At 47.2% G+C, this 13,788-nt stretch overlaps 1 protein-coding gene across 8 annotated transcripts in view; it reads right to left on the bottom strand.

Moving 5' to 3' along the window:
• PTPN13 (protein tyrosine phosphatase non-receptor type 13) overlaps window positions 1-12,281 on the bottom strand; it is a 240,775-nt gene extending 228,494 nt beyond the window's left edge. For 6 of the 8 annotated variants that reach the window (XM_008267633.4, XM_008267635.4, XM_051819595.2 and 3 more), the window contains exon 1: window positions 11,779-12,280. The gene's annotated coding sequence lies outside the window, so the exon portion shown is untranslated. Of the gene's footprint in view, window positions 1-11,778 lie in introns of all 8 variants that reach the window. The other 2 variants (XM_051819592.2, XM_008267638.4) reach the window with 2 other exon arrangements.
• Between the last annotated feature and the right edge of the window lie 1,507 nt (window positions 12,282-13,788).

Below are 13,788 nucleotides of genomic sequence, written 5' to 3'. Positions count from 1 at the left end.
ATGTTCCTAACAGCGATGACTCCCAACCTTTATCTCTCCTTAAATTTCCAGTTCCTCACAACTACCAAAATCATATCTGAAATCAGATAATCTTGCTCTTCTAAGAGTACTTTCTGAGATTAACAGAATTAAGCATAAATTCCCATATTTCCACTTCTATTCAAGGGTGGGTGTTTGGCACAACCATTAAGGTGCCACCAAGGACACTGATTCCCATATGGGCGTGCCTGGTTCAAGTCCAGGCTCCAGTTTGGATTCCAGCTTTCTGCTAATGCACATCCTGGGAGGCAGCAAGTGCTGGCTTACGTCCATGGCACTCTCATGACCTGCATTAAGTCCAGGGTCCTGGCTTCTGCCTGTCCCTGCCGTGGCTACTGCAGACACTTGGGGAATGAACCAGACAGAAGATCTCTCTATCTCTCTTTCAAACAACACAAAAATAAACAATTAAAATTTATATTTAAAAAAACAATCAGGGGGCAGTGCTATGGCATGGTAGGTTAAGCCACCACCTGTGGTGCTGGCATCCCATATGGGCGCCGGTTCGAGACCCGGCTGCTCCACTTCTGATCCAGCTCTCTGCTATGGCCTAGGAAAGCAGAAGATGGTCCAAGTCCTTGGGCCCCTGTACCCATGTGGGAGACCTGGAAGAAGCTCTAGCTCCGGGCTTTGGATAGATGTGGTTCCAACCATTGTGGCCATCTGGGGAGTGAACCAGCGGCTGGAAGACACCCCCCCCCCCCCCCCGCCGCCGCCTCTCCTCTCTCTGTGTAACTCTTTCAACTAAAGTAAATCTTAAAAAAAAAAAAAAAAATCAGGAGCCTGCACTGTGGCACAGTGGATAAAGCCACCACCTGCAATGCCAGCATACCATATGGTTCCAGTCCTGGCTGCTCCACTTCCAATCCAGGTTACTAAAACACCTGGGAAACCAGTGGAAGGTGGGCCAAGTGCTTGGGTTCTTGCACCCACATGGGAGACACAGAAGAAATTTCTGGCTCTTGTCTTATGATTAGCCAAGCCCTGGCCATTGTGGCCATTTGGGGAGTGAACCAGCAGATGGAAGAGCTAACTCTGCCTTTCAAATAAATAAAATAAAATCTTAAAAAAAAAAAAAAAACAAAACACACACTAAATCAGCTTATACTTAGATAGGTACCCATGTGTTTGTGAAATTTCACAAGGCAATATTTTTCTGTTTTCTTCACAGCTATTCTGTACAATATATACAGCCAACAGATTGACTTGTTAGGAACTCAGATGATGAAAGCGATGTGATCACAGACTACTCCACCAAGTCTTTTGTCTTGGAAATGTGTTCTCTCCATGAATCACTAAGTGCCTAGCAGAGTGACAGCACAGAACAGGAATTCATGAAAAAGGAACAATTAAGAAGGGAACTAGGTACCAGGATGTGGTTAGATCAGCCCAGATTCATCATCATAGATTCATCATTGCTGCTACTAGAAAAATCCTTAAAATGGTCAGGCTTATTGACAGTGTTTCCTTATTATCTCTTTAGATAGAATAAAAATATTATCTACTTTTCAACTAAATATTTCAGCACAATCTTAAAATCTCTTTGATGTTAGCAGACTTGATGCACCAACAAATACAATGAGAAAGATTCAGACAAAATCTTTTGGGGCCAAACCAAAGCCAGGAGTTTCTTCAAGGTCTCCCACGTGGGTGTAGAGGTCCAAGGACTTGGACCATCTTCCACTGCTTTCCCAGGCACATTAGCAGGGAGCTGGATCGGAAGTCGAATACTAGAACATAAACTGGAGCCCACATGGGATGCCAGCATTAAGGCAACAGTCTAACCCAATATGCCACAATGCCAGTCCCTCCATATTATTTTTTTTAACACATACTCCAGCTTTTATGAGGTACAACTATAAGGATACATTTCAGCACTGATAAATTTTATATAGTACTTAGAAATTTGAGATGAGTTACACATAAATCATTGTCTTAACCTCATTCCTTGAAGTAAGCATAAAAACCAGCACAGGAATAAAATTAGAATAGATTCAATTTATTATTTTTTATTTTTCCCCAGAAACCTTTTTTGAAGGACTACAAACTTCATGCATTTCGTAAGTGCAACTTTAGGAACACAGTGATTCTTCCCACCATACCCACCCTCCTCTCACCCACACTCCCACTCCCACTCCTCTTCCTCCTCCTTCTCTTACTATCATTCTCATTTTTTTTGGGGGGGGGGGACAGGCAGAGTTAGAGAGTGAGAGAGACAGAAAGAAAGGTCTTCCTTGCATTGGTTCACTCCCTAAATGGCCCCTACAGCAGGCGCTGCGCTGATCTGAAGCCAGGAGCCAGGTGCTTCCTCTTGGTCTCCCATGCAGGTGCAGGGCCCAAGCACTTGGGCCATCCTCCACTGCCTTCCCGGGCCACAGCAGAGAGCTGGACTGGAAGAGGAGCAACCAGAACAGAATCTGGCGCCCCAACCGGGACTAGAATCCGGGGTACTGGCGCCGCAGGCGGAGGAATAGCCAAAATGAGCTGCGGCACCGGCCATCATTCTTATTTTTTTACTAAGATCTATTTTCAATTAACTTTATACACATGACTAACTCTATACCAAGTAAAGAGTTCAACAAATAGTATAAAAAAACTGATTTATGTAAGAACAAATTTAATCAATATTACGTTCACACAATGCCATGTAATTAACAGCCCAAGTCAAGAATATGACAATGAGAACCATTTAAAACTGAAATTCATGTTCCAGACTACTGATTTTTTTTTACTATAAAAACAGAATTATATTTTCCATAATAAATATTTTAACTATACTAGAACCTAAAATGATATCTCCTAAATAATTTAAATGCTTATCCTAAAAATTATACTTTTCTGAGCAAAACAACAGTAAAACTTAAACAGTGCTAAGACAAACTAAATTTCATACATGTACTCCATTGTTAAAAAAAAAAAATCACCTGTGGTGCTGGCTTCTCATATAGGTCCTGGTTCAAGTCCCAGCTGCTCCACTTCCAACCCAGCTCCCTGTTAATGCTTCTGGGAAAGCAGTGGAAGACAGCCCAAGTGCTTGGGTTCCTGCATTCCTCTGTCTCTTCCTCTAACTCTACCTTTCAAATAAACAAGCAGGAAGGGATGTGGGTGCTGCTCCACTTCCGATCCAGCTCTCTGCTATGGCCTGAGAAAGCAGAAGATGACCCAAGTTCTTGGGCCCCTGCACCTACGTGGGAGACCCAGAATAAACTCCTGGCTCCTGGCTTCAGATAGGCGCAGCTCTGGCCATCGCAGCCAGTTGAGTGAACCAGCAGATGGAAGACCTCTCTCTCTCTTCTCTGTATAACTCTGACTTTCAAATAAATAAATAAATCTTAAAAAATAAAAAGTGAATAAAAGAAGGGAGGGAAGGGAGAAGAAAGAAGAGAAGGGAAAGAGGTTCCCAACCCCTGGAACCATCAGAGTAATAAATACAAAAGAAAAAAAATTCTCAGGGAGCAGGCACTTAGCCAAGCAGTTGGGATTCTTGCATCCAGCAATATTCAATCTCTAGCTTTAACTCCTGACTCTAGCTTCTTGCTAACAGAGAGCCAGGGAGGCAGCAGACAGGACTCAAATCACTGGGCTCCTGCCACCTGCATAGGAGACTCAGATTGAGTTTCCAACCCCTGATTCAGTCTTAGCTCAGCCATAGCTTGTAGGCATTTGGGGAGTAAATCAGCAGATAGTAGCTCTTTGTCTCTCTGCAAGTGTCTTTTTCTCAAATAAATAAAAATATACTAGAAACTAATCCTTAGAAAAGAATTTTCAGGCTATATGTTTCTTGGAAAAAAAAAAAGAAAACAGAACTTTGACTCTTTGACTACAATTGCCACAATATCTGGTTATATAATCATTATAACCTTAATTTTTTTAAGATTTATTTATTTGAAAGGCAGACAGAGAGAGAGAGAGAAAGAGAAAAGGAGAAGGGGAGAGAGGGAGAGAAACAGAGATGGATCCATCTTCTACCCAATGGTTCACTCCCCAAATGGCCACAATGGTCAGGGCTAAGCCAGGTCAAAGCCAGGAGTCTAGAACCCCATCTGGTCTCCCATGTGGATGGCAGGAGCCTAAGTTCTTGGACATCTTCCACTGTGTTCCCAGGAACTTTAGCCAGGAGCTGGATTGGAAATGGAGCAGCTGGGACTTGAATCACCACTCATATGGGATGCCAGCATTGCAGGCTGTGGCTTAACCTGCTACACTATAGCACAGGCCCCTCTAACCTTAATTTAAATTATGGAGCAAGAATTTTTATTTCTGTTCCACAGACTACATCACAGCAAAGCAGAAAATTATTAAAACATGAAACTGGAGGCCGGCGCCGCTGCTCAATAGGCTAATCCTCCACCTAGCGGCGCCGGCACACCGGGTTCTAGTCCCGGTTGGGGCACCGGATTCTGTCCCGGTTGCCCCTCTTCCAGGCCAGCTCTCTGCTGTGGCCAGGGAGTGCAGTGGAGGATGGCCCAAGTGCTTGGGCCCTGCACCGGCATGGGAGACCAGGAGAAGCACCTGGCTCCTGCCATCGGATCAGCGCGGTGCGCCGGCTGCAGTGCGCCTGCCGCGGCGGCCATTGGAGGGTGAACCAACAGCAAAGGAAGACCTTTCTCTCTGTCTTTCTCTCTCTCTCTGTCTACTCTGCCTGTCAAAAACAAACAAACAAAAAACATGAAACTGGTATTGTGCACAAAAACCTTCCATCAGCCATCCTTTCAACAACATAACCCGCAATCCTCTCTATACAACTTGCTTGATCTGAATGGGTAAAAAGCTTACATTTATGTAAAAAGAAAGGCACCACCTTCAAGAAAGAATATTTTTAATAGAAATTTTGTTCTCATTTCTATTCAGAAGAGTAAGCCAATAAAACCTTGACTAGGACCTCTTGTTAGGTGTATTAAGGAGGAGGTGCAGGTGGGATGAACTACACAGTACAGTTCTTCTAATTTGTGGATCAGTAGTTAACAAGTTCGAGGAAATTCTTTAAAAAATCTAATTTTTCGGGCCGGCGCCGCGGCTCACCGGGTTCTAGTCCCGGTCGGGGCGCCAGACTCTGTCCCAGTTGCCCCTCTTCCAGGCCAGCTCTCTGCTGTGGCCAGGGAGTGCAGTGGAGGATGGCCCAAGTGCTTGGGCCCTGCACCCCATGGGAGACCAGGAAAAGCACCTGGCTCCTGGCTCCTGCCATCGGATCAGCGCGGTGCGCCGGCCGCAGCGCGCCGGCCGCGGCGGCCATTGGAGGGTGAACCAACGGCAAAGGAAGACCTTTCTCTCTGTCTCTCTCTCACACTGTCCACTCTGCCTGTCAAAAAAAAATAAAATAAAATAAAAAAAAATTTATAAAAAAAAAAATCTAATTTTTCCTCTAAAGGGGGGGATTCCCTGCAGAGAGGGAGCAGTCTTATTTACATCTGTGTGTTCATGTAAAACTAGTAAGACAAATTTTTGTTGAAAAATCAATCATGTCATTTGATAATTGAGGGTCCCTGTATGTAAGAGGGGAAAAAAAAATCATTGTCAGAAAGGAAAACCTCTAACGAAACCCCAGCATTTGAGCTGCAATTATGGCCATTTCTATTTTCAGTGCTTTGGGACACTATTTTCAGACATGAAGCTTTTGTAGTACAAGTGCAATTAAGCCATTAGTTAGACCTGTAGCATACTGATATATGTCATAAACCAAAAACCAAAAACTAAATTTCCTCTCTTCAGTTAACTGAAAAGGAATTATCCTACAACTAGGTACAGTAAGTTGAGGATAAGGTGATATAAGGATGGTGTTTCTTTTCACTTAATAACAAAACAAAATAAAATCTTAGGAGCTGCCATTGCGGTATAGTTTGTTAGGCTGCTGCCTGCAACCTGGCATCCCAAATGAGCAGCCGGTTCAAATCCGGGTTGCTCCGCTTCTGATTCAGCTCTCTGCTAAAGTGCCTGGGAAGGCAGAAGATATACCTGGGCCCCTGAAATCCATGTGGGAGACCTGGATGGAGTTCTTGGATCCTGGCTTCAGCTTGCCCAGATTTGGCTGTTGTAGCCATTTGGAGAGTGACCAAGAGATAGAAGATTCTGTCTCTCTTCTTCTGTCAAAGGGAGAAAAGGAGGGAGGAAGGGAGGGAAGGAAGGAAGGGAAGAGGAAAGAAGGAAGGAGAAGGCAAGCAAATGAGTCAGATATGGCTAGGAATACTACACAGGACAATAGAGCTCCAGGGAACTACAGGGCAACATTGGTGCTTCAAATTTTGATTCAAATAGTAAAAAGTCCTACATATGGACATACACAAAGATGCTTCTGAGACATGTTTCTTTTTAATTCTTATGATTTACATAGAACAAAGGACAATAATACAACATAAAAATGCTATTTCATATGTGGGAACCGACTTTTCTACACTTACCTTCTAGTAGGGTCTATAGCATTGGCTTCCAACTTGGCTCCTTGTTGTAATTTTTAAAGGAATTTCTAAAAGCATGATGCCTAAGTCTCACCTGCAAAGATTCTAGCTTAACTGGTCTTGGTTGAAGCCTGGGCATAAAGATTAAAAGCGATACAAGTGATTCTAAGATACAGCCAGAGTTGAGTACCACTAAGCTCGAAAGAAAATGAGAGGTCATTTATTAAGCAGTAGGTAGCTGTTTGGTGCAGTGTTAGCATGCTGCTTGGGAAGGCCACGACCTGTATCAGAGTGGTTTCAATTCTAGTTTCTTGCTGATGCATACCCTGGGAGGTGGCAGGTGACGGCTTGAGTACCTGGCTCTCTTCCACCCACGTGGGAGACACAAATTGAGTTCTGAGCTCCTGGCTTTGTCCTAGCTTGCAGGCATTTGGGGAATGAGCTGGTAGATGGAGAATCTCTTTCTGATAGTCTCTGTCTGCCTTTCAAATAAACAGAAATTTTTTTTTTTGACAAGCAGAGTTAGAGAGAGACAGAGACAGAGACAGAGAGAAAGGTCTTTCTTTTTCCATTGGTTCACCCCCAAAATGGCCACCACGGCCGGTGCGCTGCAGCCAGCATGCTGTGCCAATCCGAAGCCAGGAGCCAGATGCTTCCTCCTGGTCTCCCATGCTGGTGCAGGGCCCAAGCACTTGAGCCATCCTCCACTGCACTCCCGGGCCACAGCAGAGAGCTGGACAGGAAGAGGAGCAACCGGCACAGAACTGGCACCCCAACCGGGACTAGAACCCGGGGTGCCAGCGCCATAGGTGGAGGATTAGCCTAGTGAGCCACGGCGCCAGCAGAAATTTTTTTTTAATTATTTACAGATAAGAAAGTAAATTTAAAGAAGACTTCTAGAATTTAGACATATTTGTCAGAGAGTAATGTCTGGATTGAACAAGATCAAATAGCATGCTTGGGGTCGGCCAAGCGGGTAAAGCTGCTGCCTACAGTGCCAGCATCCCCATATGGATGCCAGTTGGAGTCCCAGCTGCTCCATTTCTGATTCAGCTCTCTGCTATGGCCTAGGAAAGCAGTAGAAGGTGGCCTAAGTTCTTGGACCCCTTCACCCGCATGGGAGAACCAGAAGCAGCTCTTAGCTCCTAGCTTTAGATCAGCGCAGCTCCGGCCATTGCGGCCATCTTGGGAGTGAACCAGCAGATGGAAGACTTCTCTTTCTCTCTGCCTCTCTATAACTCTGCCTTTCAAATAAATGAATAAATAAATCTTTTTAAAAAGTGGTATGCTTATTCACAAGACCTGACAATAAAAGGGAATAAAAAAAGGGTCTTAAAGATTTTTTCATTTTGCCTCCAAACTCAAAGGATATTGGAACTCCTCCCCCCAAAGCAGTTTACAGATCAGTTTTGATGTGACAAATTTACAGTGAGCATGGAACTTATAACTTTAATTTAGGCCATTAAAAGCACTGTACTGATTTACTCATTAAGAGTTATCTTTTAGGGTTGGCGCTGTGACATAGCAGGCGAAGCAGCCACCTGTGGTGCTGGTATCCCATATGGGTGCCAGTTCGAGTCCCAGCTGCTCCACTTCTGATCCAGCTCTCTGCTATGGCCTGGGAAAGCAGCAGAAGATGCCCCAAGTCCTTGGGCCCCTGCACCCACGTGGGAGACCCGGAAGAAGCTCTGGGCATTGCAGCCATCTACAGAGTGAACCAGTGGATGGAAGATCTCTCTTCCTCTGCCTCTCTGTAACTCTGCCTTTCAAATAAATAAAACTTAAAAAAAAAAAAAAGTTATCTTTTTAAAATCTAGCTCCTGCATTGTTCAACTCATCTTAATATTCAAACTAAGAAAGAACAGTTTTAAGAAAAAAAATGAGCCGGCGCCGTGGCTCAATAGGCTAATCCTCCACCTTGCGGCGCCGGCACACCGGGTTCTAGTCCCGGTTGGGGCGCCGGATTCTGTCCCGGTTGCCCCTCTTCCAGGCCAGCTCTCTGCTATGGCCAGGGAGTGCAGTGGAGGATGGCCCAGGTGCTTGGGCCCTGCACCCCATGGGAGACCAGGAAAAGCACCTGGCTCCTGGCTCCTGCCAGGATCAGCGCGGTGCGCCGGCTGCAGCGGCGGCCATTGGAGGGTGAACCAACGGCAAAGGAAGACCTTTCTCTCTCTGTCTCTCTCTCTCACTGTCCACTCTGCCTGTCAAAAAAAAAAAAAAAAAAAGAAAAAAAATGGGAAATCCAGATTCTCACCCTTCCCACCAGCACTGATTATTCTATGCTAGATTCAGTATCTTTTCTCCTTTCTCAGGTCCCTTCCTTGTGAAGTGACATTAATTCATATGAGTCATATTTGGTTACATCAGAGGCATGACAGAATATTTTCAACTCACTATTGTAATTAACAGCACAGACTTTTTCCAAAATAAGAACACATCAACAGGAGTCATTTCTGAATGTACTGGCCTACAGTATGATTGTGGTTTCTTTTCCATTTCAAGTGGTCTTAATTATAATTCAATTATACCATAAAAATGTTTTGTACTTTATTTCAAAATTATGCACTGGAAGAAGGAGAAGAAAGAAAAGAGGAGGAAGTGTGGAGGAGGAGCAGAGGAAGAGGGAGGAGGAGTGAGAGGAGATGAACTGGAAAAATATTCACTCAGTTACAGCTTTTTTCTGCTTGCCTAATCCATTCCTTAACCTGTCGGAGATGGAACAAAGTAAGACATGTTTTTCTTAACAAGCAAAGAATACATAAATTCCACTCATCATTTCAAGATAAATACCCATCTTCTACCCCAAAACAGCTATTAGCTAATGCTCACATTCACATGTTGCATTTAAGGAGCAACTCTCAGGGGGCTGGTACTGGCATCCCATATGAGCACTGGTTTGAGTCCCAGCTGCTTCTCCAATGTGCCTGGAAAGCCACGGAGGGTGCCGCAAATACTTGGGCCCCTGCACCCACACAGGAGACCCTGAAGAAGTGCCTGGCTCCCACTTCAACCTGGCCCAGCCCTGGCTTTTATAGCCATTTAAGAGGTGAACCAGCAGATGAAAGATCTCTCTTTCAAATAAGTACATAAATCTTAAAAAATAATGAGTTGGGGCCGGCGCTGTGGCACAGGGGGTAAACGCTCTGGCCTGAAGTGCCAGCATCCCATGTGGATGCCGGTTTGAGAGCTGGCTGCTCCACTTCCGATCTAGCTCTCTGCTATGGCCTGGGAAAGCAGTACAAGATGGCCCAAGTCCTTGGGCCCCTGCACCCGTGTGGGAAACTGGGAAGAAGCTCCTGGCTTCGGATCGGCAGCTCCGGCCGTTGTGGCCAATTGGGGAGTGAACCATCAGATGGAAGAACTCTTTCAAATAAATAAATAAATCTTTTAAAAAAATGAGCAACTCTCAAAAAAAGTTTTACAACTGTATAGTATTAAAATCTGTCCTTTTGGGCCGGCGCCGCGGCTCACTAGGCTAATCCTCCGCCTAGCGGCGCCGGCACACCGGGTTCTAGTCCCGGTCGGGGCGCCGGATTCTGTCCCGGTTGCCCCTCTTCCAGGCCAGCTCTCTGCTATGGCCAGGGAGTGCAGTGGAGGATGGCCCAGGTGCTTGGGCCCTGCACCCCATGGGAGACCAGGAAAAGCACCTGGATCCTGGCTCCTGCCATCGGATCAGCGCGGTGCGCCGGCCGCAGCGCGCTGGCCGCGGCGGCCATTGGAGGGTGAACCAACGGCAAAGGAAGACCTTTCTCTCTGTCTCTCTCTCTCACTGTCCACTCTGCCTGTCCAAAAAAAAAAAAAAAAAAAAAAAAATCTGTCCTTTAAATTCATGCTGATTTTAATGACAAATGTTATATACATGTTACCTGTGACATGAAAAGCCATTTACATTCTTGCATACTAATAACCTCCAAAGAATAGGTGGGTTTTACAAGTAAAAATTTTCATGATAAACATAAATCTGATAAACTTAAAAAAAGAAAAGTCATAAGTAAAGAAAGTCATAAGTCTCTTCTTGTAATAGTCTTTTTTTAATAACTAACCCTATTTTTTATCTTTTTCCAGCTTTCATCTTACTGTCTTCCCACATAATCCTCCAAAGCCTCCAACATCAAAGGTAGAACACAATGTTATGAAAAAATCGTAAATTTAGGATGGAAGGCTAAAGTAGTCAATGCACCTCTGTAATAACTTAGGGAATCAGTAAGTTGATATTAAAATTAGAAATAATTTGTATCATTAAGTACTACAGCAAGCAGCCAACAAGCACCAACAAAGTTTTCACCTTGACCCTGCCAACGCAGCCCTCAAGAATTTGGGAAAGTATCAGCACTTGTTTCATAATTCACCGACTTTTCCTCTCCCCCCACCCTCTCATAAGCACTCTAGATATAAATTTTAACATCTTGTTCATTAGTTAGCAGTGCTCTTCATCCCTCAGATCCGGTGGCCTACATTTTGTTTGGGTGCCGCCTTGAAAACAAACCCGATTGCCCCATTTTCTGAGAGGTAAACTCAGCTCCAGGCAAGCTCCCTATGAAGTCACCGCGTTTGTTGTTTCAAAGATGCAATTAAAAGAAAATGACACAAGGCTGTGGAAGAGATTAGTTGGAAGTGTGTGGAGGTGTCAATCATGGAAGGCCAATGAAAACTGGCTCGCAGTAAATCTCCTGTGGCGATACTGTTCCTCCCCATCCTCCCTTCCCCAGCATTAACTACGCCTCGGAGGAATTCTCTCGACTTCGGTGGAAGGGTAGCGTTCCAGCTTCACGCGCTTATAGCAACCCCGTAACGAGCAAAGGGGAGGAGGGGGGCAGAACGTAAACTTGAGCCAGGAGAAGAAAAGCAATAAAAGCGCCCGCATCGGGCGGTGTCTCCGCCTGCCCCTTCCCCGCCACCCCACCCCCTCTTCGCCGAGCCCTTACACAGACACATTCTTCTGGGCGGCCTCTAACCACACCATCCCCACAATCATTTACAGAAATTAGAAACAGACTCCGGGAGCCCTGCCCTCCAGCACGCACAGAGCAGAGCCGCGTGAGCAGGACGGGGCACTGTCACTGTCCCTCATCAACCCCGCTCTCGCGCCCCCTCCGAGCTTTCAGTCCCAAGGACCTGGCGGAGACGGATCTGCCTCCACCGGAGCCCACCTCGTCCTTCCCCACCCCCACCTGACCGCACACACACACACACACACACACACACACACACACACATCAACACCCCACCACCAAAACCACAGAGAAGTTCCTTCCACCAGGGCACGAGGGCTGGAGGTCAGGAGCCGGAGCCCGAGCCCGGAGGGCCGACCACGAGATGCAGCGCGCGGGGCCGCGGGCGTCCTTACCGGCTCGTCCGGAGACCCGGTCCTACCACTGCGGCGCGGGGCGAGGGCTGCGGGGACGCGGCGTCGGGGCGGGCCGCCGGCAGCCGCCGCGGGCGCCGAGAGCCACCACCTCTTCTCCGCCGAGCGGCTTCGGGCGTGGGCTGCTGGAGCTGGTGCAGGAGCCTGGGGAGGGAGAGAAGAGAAGCAGCATCTCCTCCTCCTCCTCCACGCCTCGGAAACAGCCCCTCCGGCGGCGACCCCAGACTACTACTGCCTGACCCTGGAGCGCTCGCGCACCCTCGGCGCCCTCCTGCTGCTCGAAACCGCTCGAAGAGCTTTCGCCCAAACTCTCCGGCGCGGGCTCCTCAACTCCTGCAGCCGACTCCGAGCGCGGCTGAGGCGGAACCGGGAGCCTGGGAGTGCAGCGCACCAGCCCTACGGTCTCTGGGGGCCGTAATCATGGTGTGTCAGCCGCCGCGCGGCCGGCGGAGCTACTCTCACCACTCCGGCTCCACCTCGGGCGCCCGCGCCGGCCCCGCCCTCCGGCCCTGTCACTCAACCCTTCCCGGGCTCCGGGAGGACCGCGGATCTTCGACCCTGCTCCCTCCTCGACCTCATTGGCCCGCCCGGCTTCCAGCCCCGCCCCCTCCTTAGGGACGAGGTCGCCGGGGAGACCAGCGCCCTGGTTTCCATGACAACCGGTGCCTTGGGCCTGGCTTTTCGCGTTCCTCTGACTAGTCCGTCGTTCAGGTTAATGGCCGAGCCGCGAAGTTCCTAACCCTGGCCCTGTGGACTCCTGTTGTGGACCGAGTTGGAAAGGCAGCCGACGGCCCCCGCACTTCCGACTTGAAAAACAGCACTTTTTGGCCCTGAGGAGTGAGAGGGAGAGTGAAAAAAATGCTAACTGCTTGCTCGTCTCCTGTCAGTCTTAAACCCCTCCCCCCTTGCCTTCCCCGGTCTCAGCCGAGTTTCCACGTTCTCACCGGGCTTTGAAAGGGTGAAGAGAAAGGGGAGAGAGAGAGAGCGCGCGCAGGGCCGGGCCAGCTCCCTGCAGACAGGACAGCAACTTAAAAAATGGCGCGGTCAGCGAAAACAGCTCGGCGAGTTTGCCCACCGGTGCACTTCAAAGGTGTGGTGGCAGCAATACCCCAGATGCCCTCGGGGAAACCCAAAGTTTTGGAAGAAGTATGTAAATACTTATCTTGTTCTTTTTCCCTGTGAAACTAGAGGGAAAAGCTAGAGTTTAAAAATCTAAGTCTTCGATTTAACATAATCAGTAAAATATCCTCCAGTTTTCTTTACACTCCGTAAGTTGGTGAAGGTTATATCTTGGTAGTTCTTCCTGTCCTGCAAGCTACAAGAGCTGAGTTGCATCCATTTATAAGGGGGTCTTGCTGAAATCAGGAGCAAATAGTGCTTGCAATATGATTTTTTGAAAGTTTTGGTGTCCTCTCAGAGGTAAAGCTGACCACTCTGGGAAGGAGACCTGGGGGTGGACTCAACCCCTGATGTAGAGCCCTAGGTGAATCTGAATTTCATGGCTGGCTCCAAAATGAGATGGTCTGAGGTTTATCAGGCTTCCCCCAAGAAAGTCAAAGCTACAATACTACGTTCTCTGGCCTCTGTGGCTACTGTCTACGTATGATGAATGAGAGAATTAACAGTAATGATTTACCTTTGGCCAGCACCTGGATTTTCATTATCTCATTTACTAAATGAATGCCTGTGATGGATGTCTTCAAATATGCATTGCAAGTATGCATTGAATTTGATTAGTTGCCATGCTAAACACAATGGAAAATGCACAGCAGAATTTCAAGATAAGGTCCCTGCCCTCAAGGAATTGACCCTGGGAGCTTAGGAAAGAAAACTAGTGCTCTTGAAACAATTAGGGAACAATTAAATGAAGATGTGCTGCCTGATTTGAGTACAGCAGCAAATAAGAGGAAGCCTGGTATGTAGAATGACCTGCACTGGTCAAGTTACAGAAGGCCAGGTGTGAAGTGCACCAGTTAAGATGCTGCTTGGGAT

Source organism: Oryctolagus cuniculus, chromosome 8 (genome assembly GCF_964237555.1).
Source record: "Oryctolagus cuniculus chromosome 8, mOryCun1.1, whole genome shotgun sequence".
Lineage (NCBI taxonomy): Eukaryota > Metazoa > Chordata > Mammalia > Lagomorpha > Leporidae > Oryctolagus > Oryctolagus cuniculus.
This window is presented reverse-complemented; position numbering and strand designations above follow the sequence as displayed.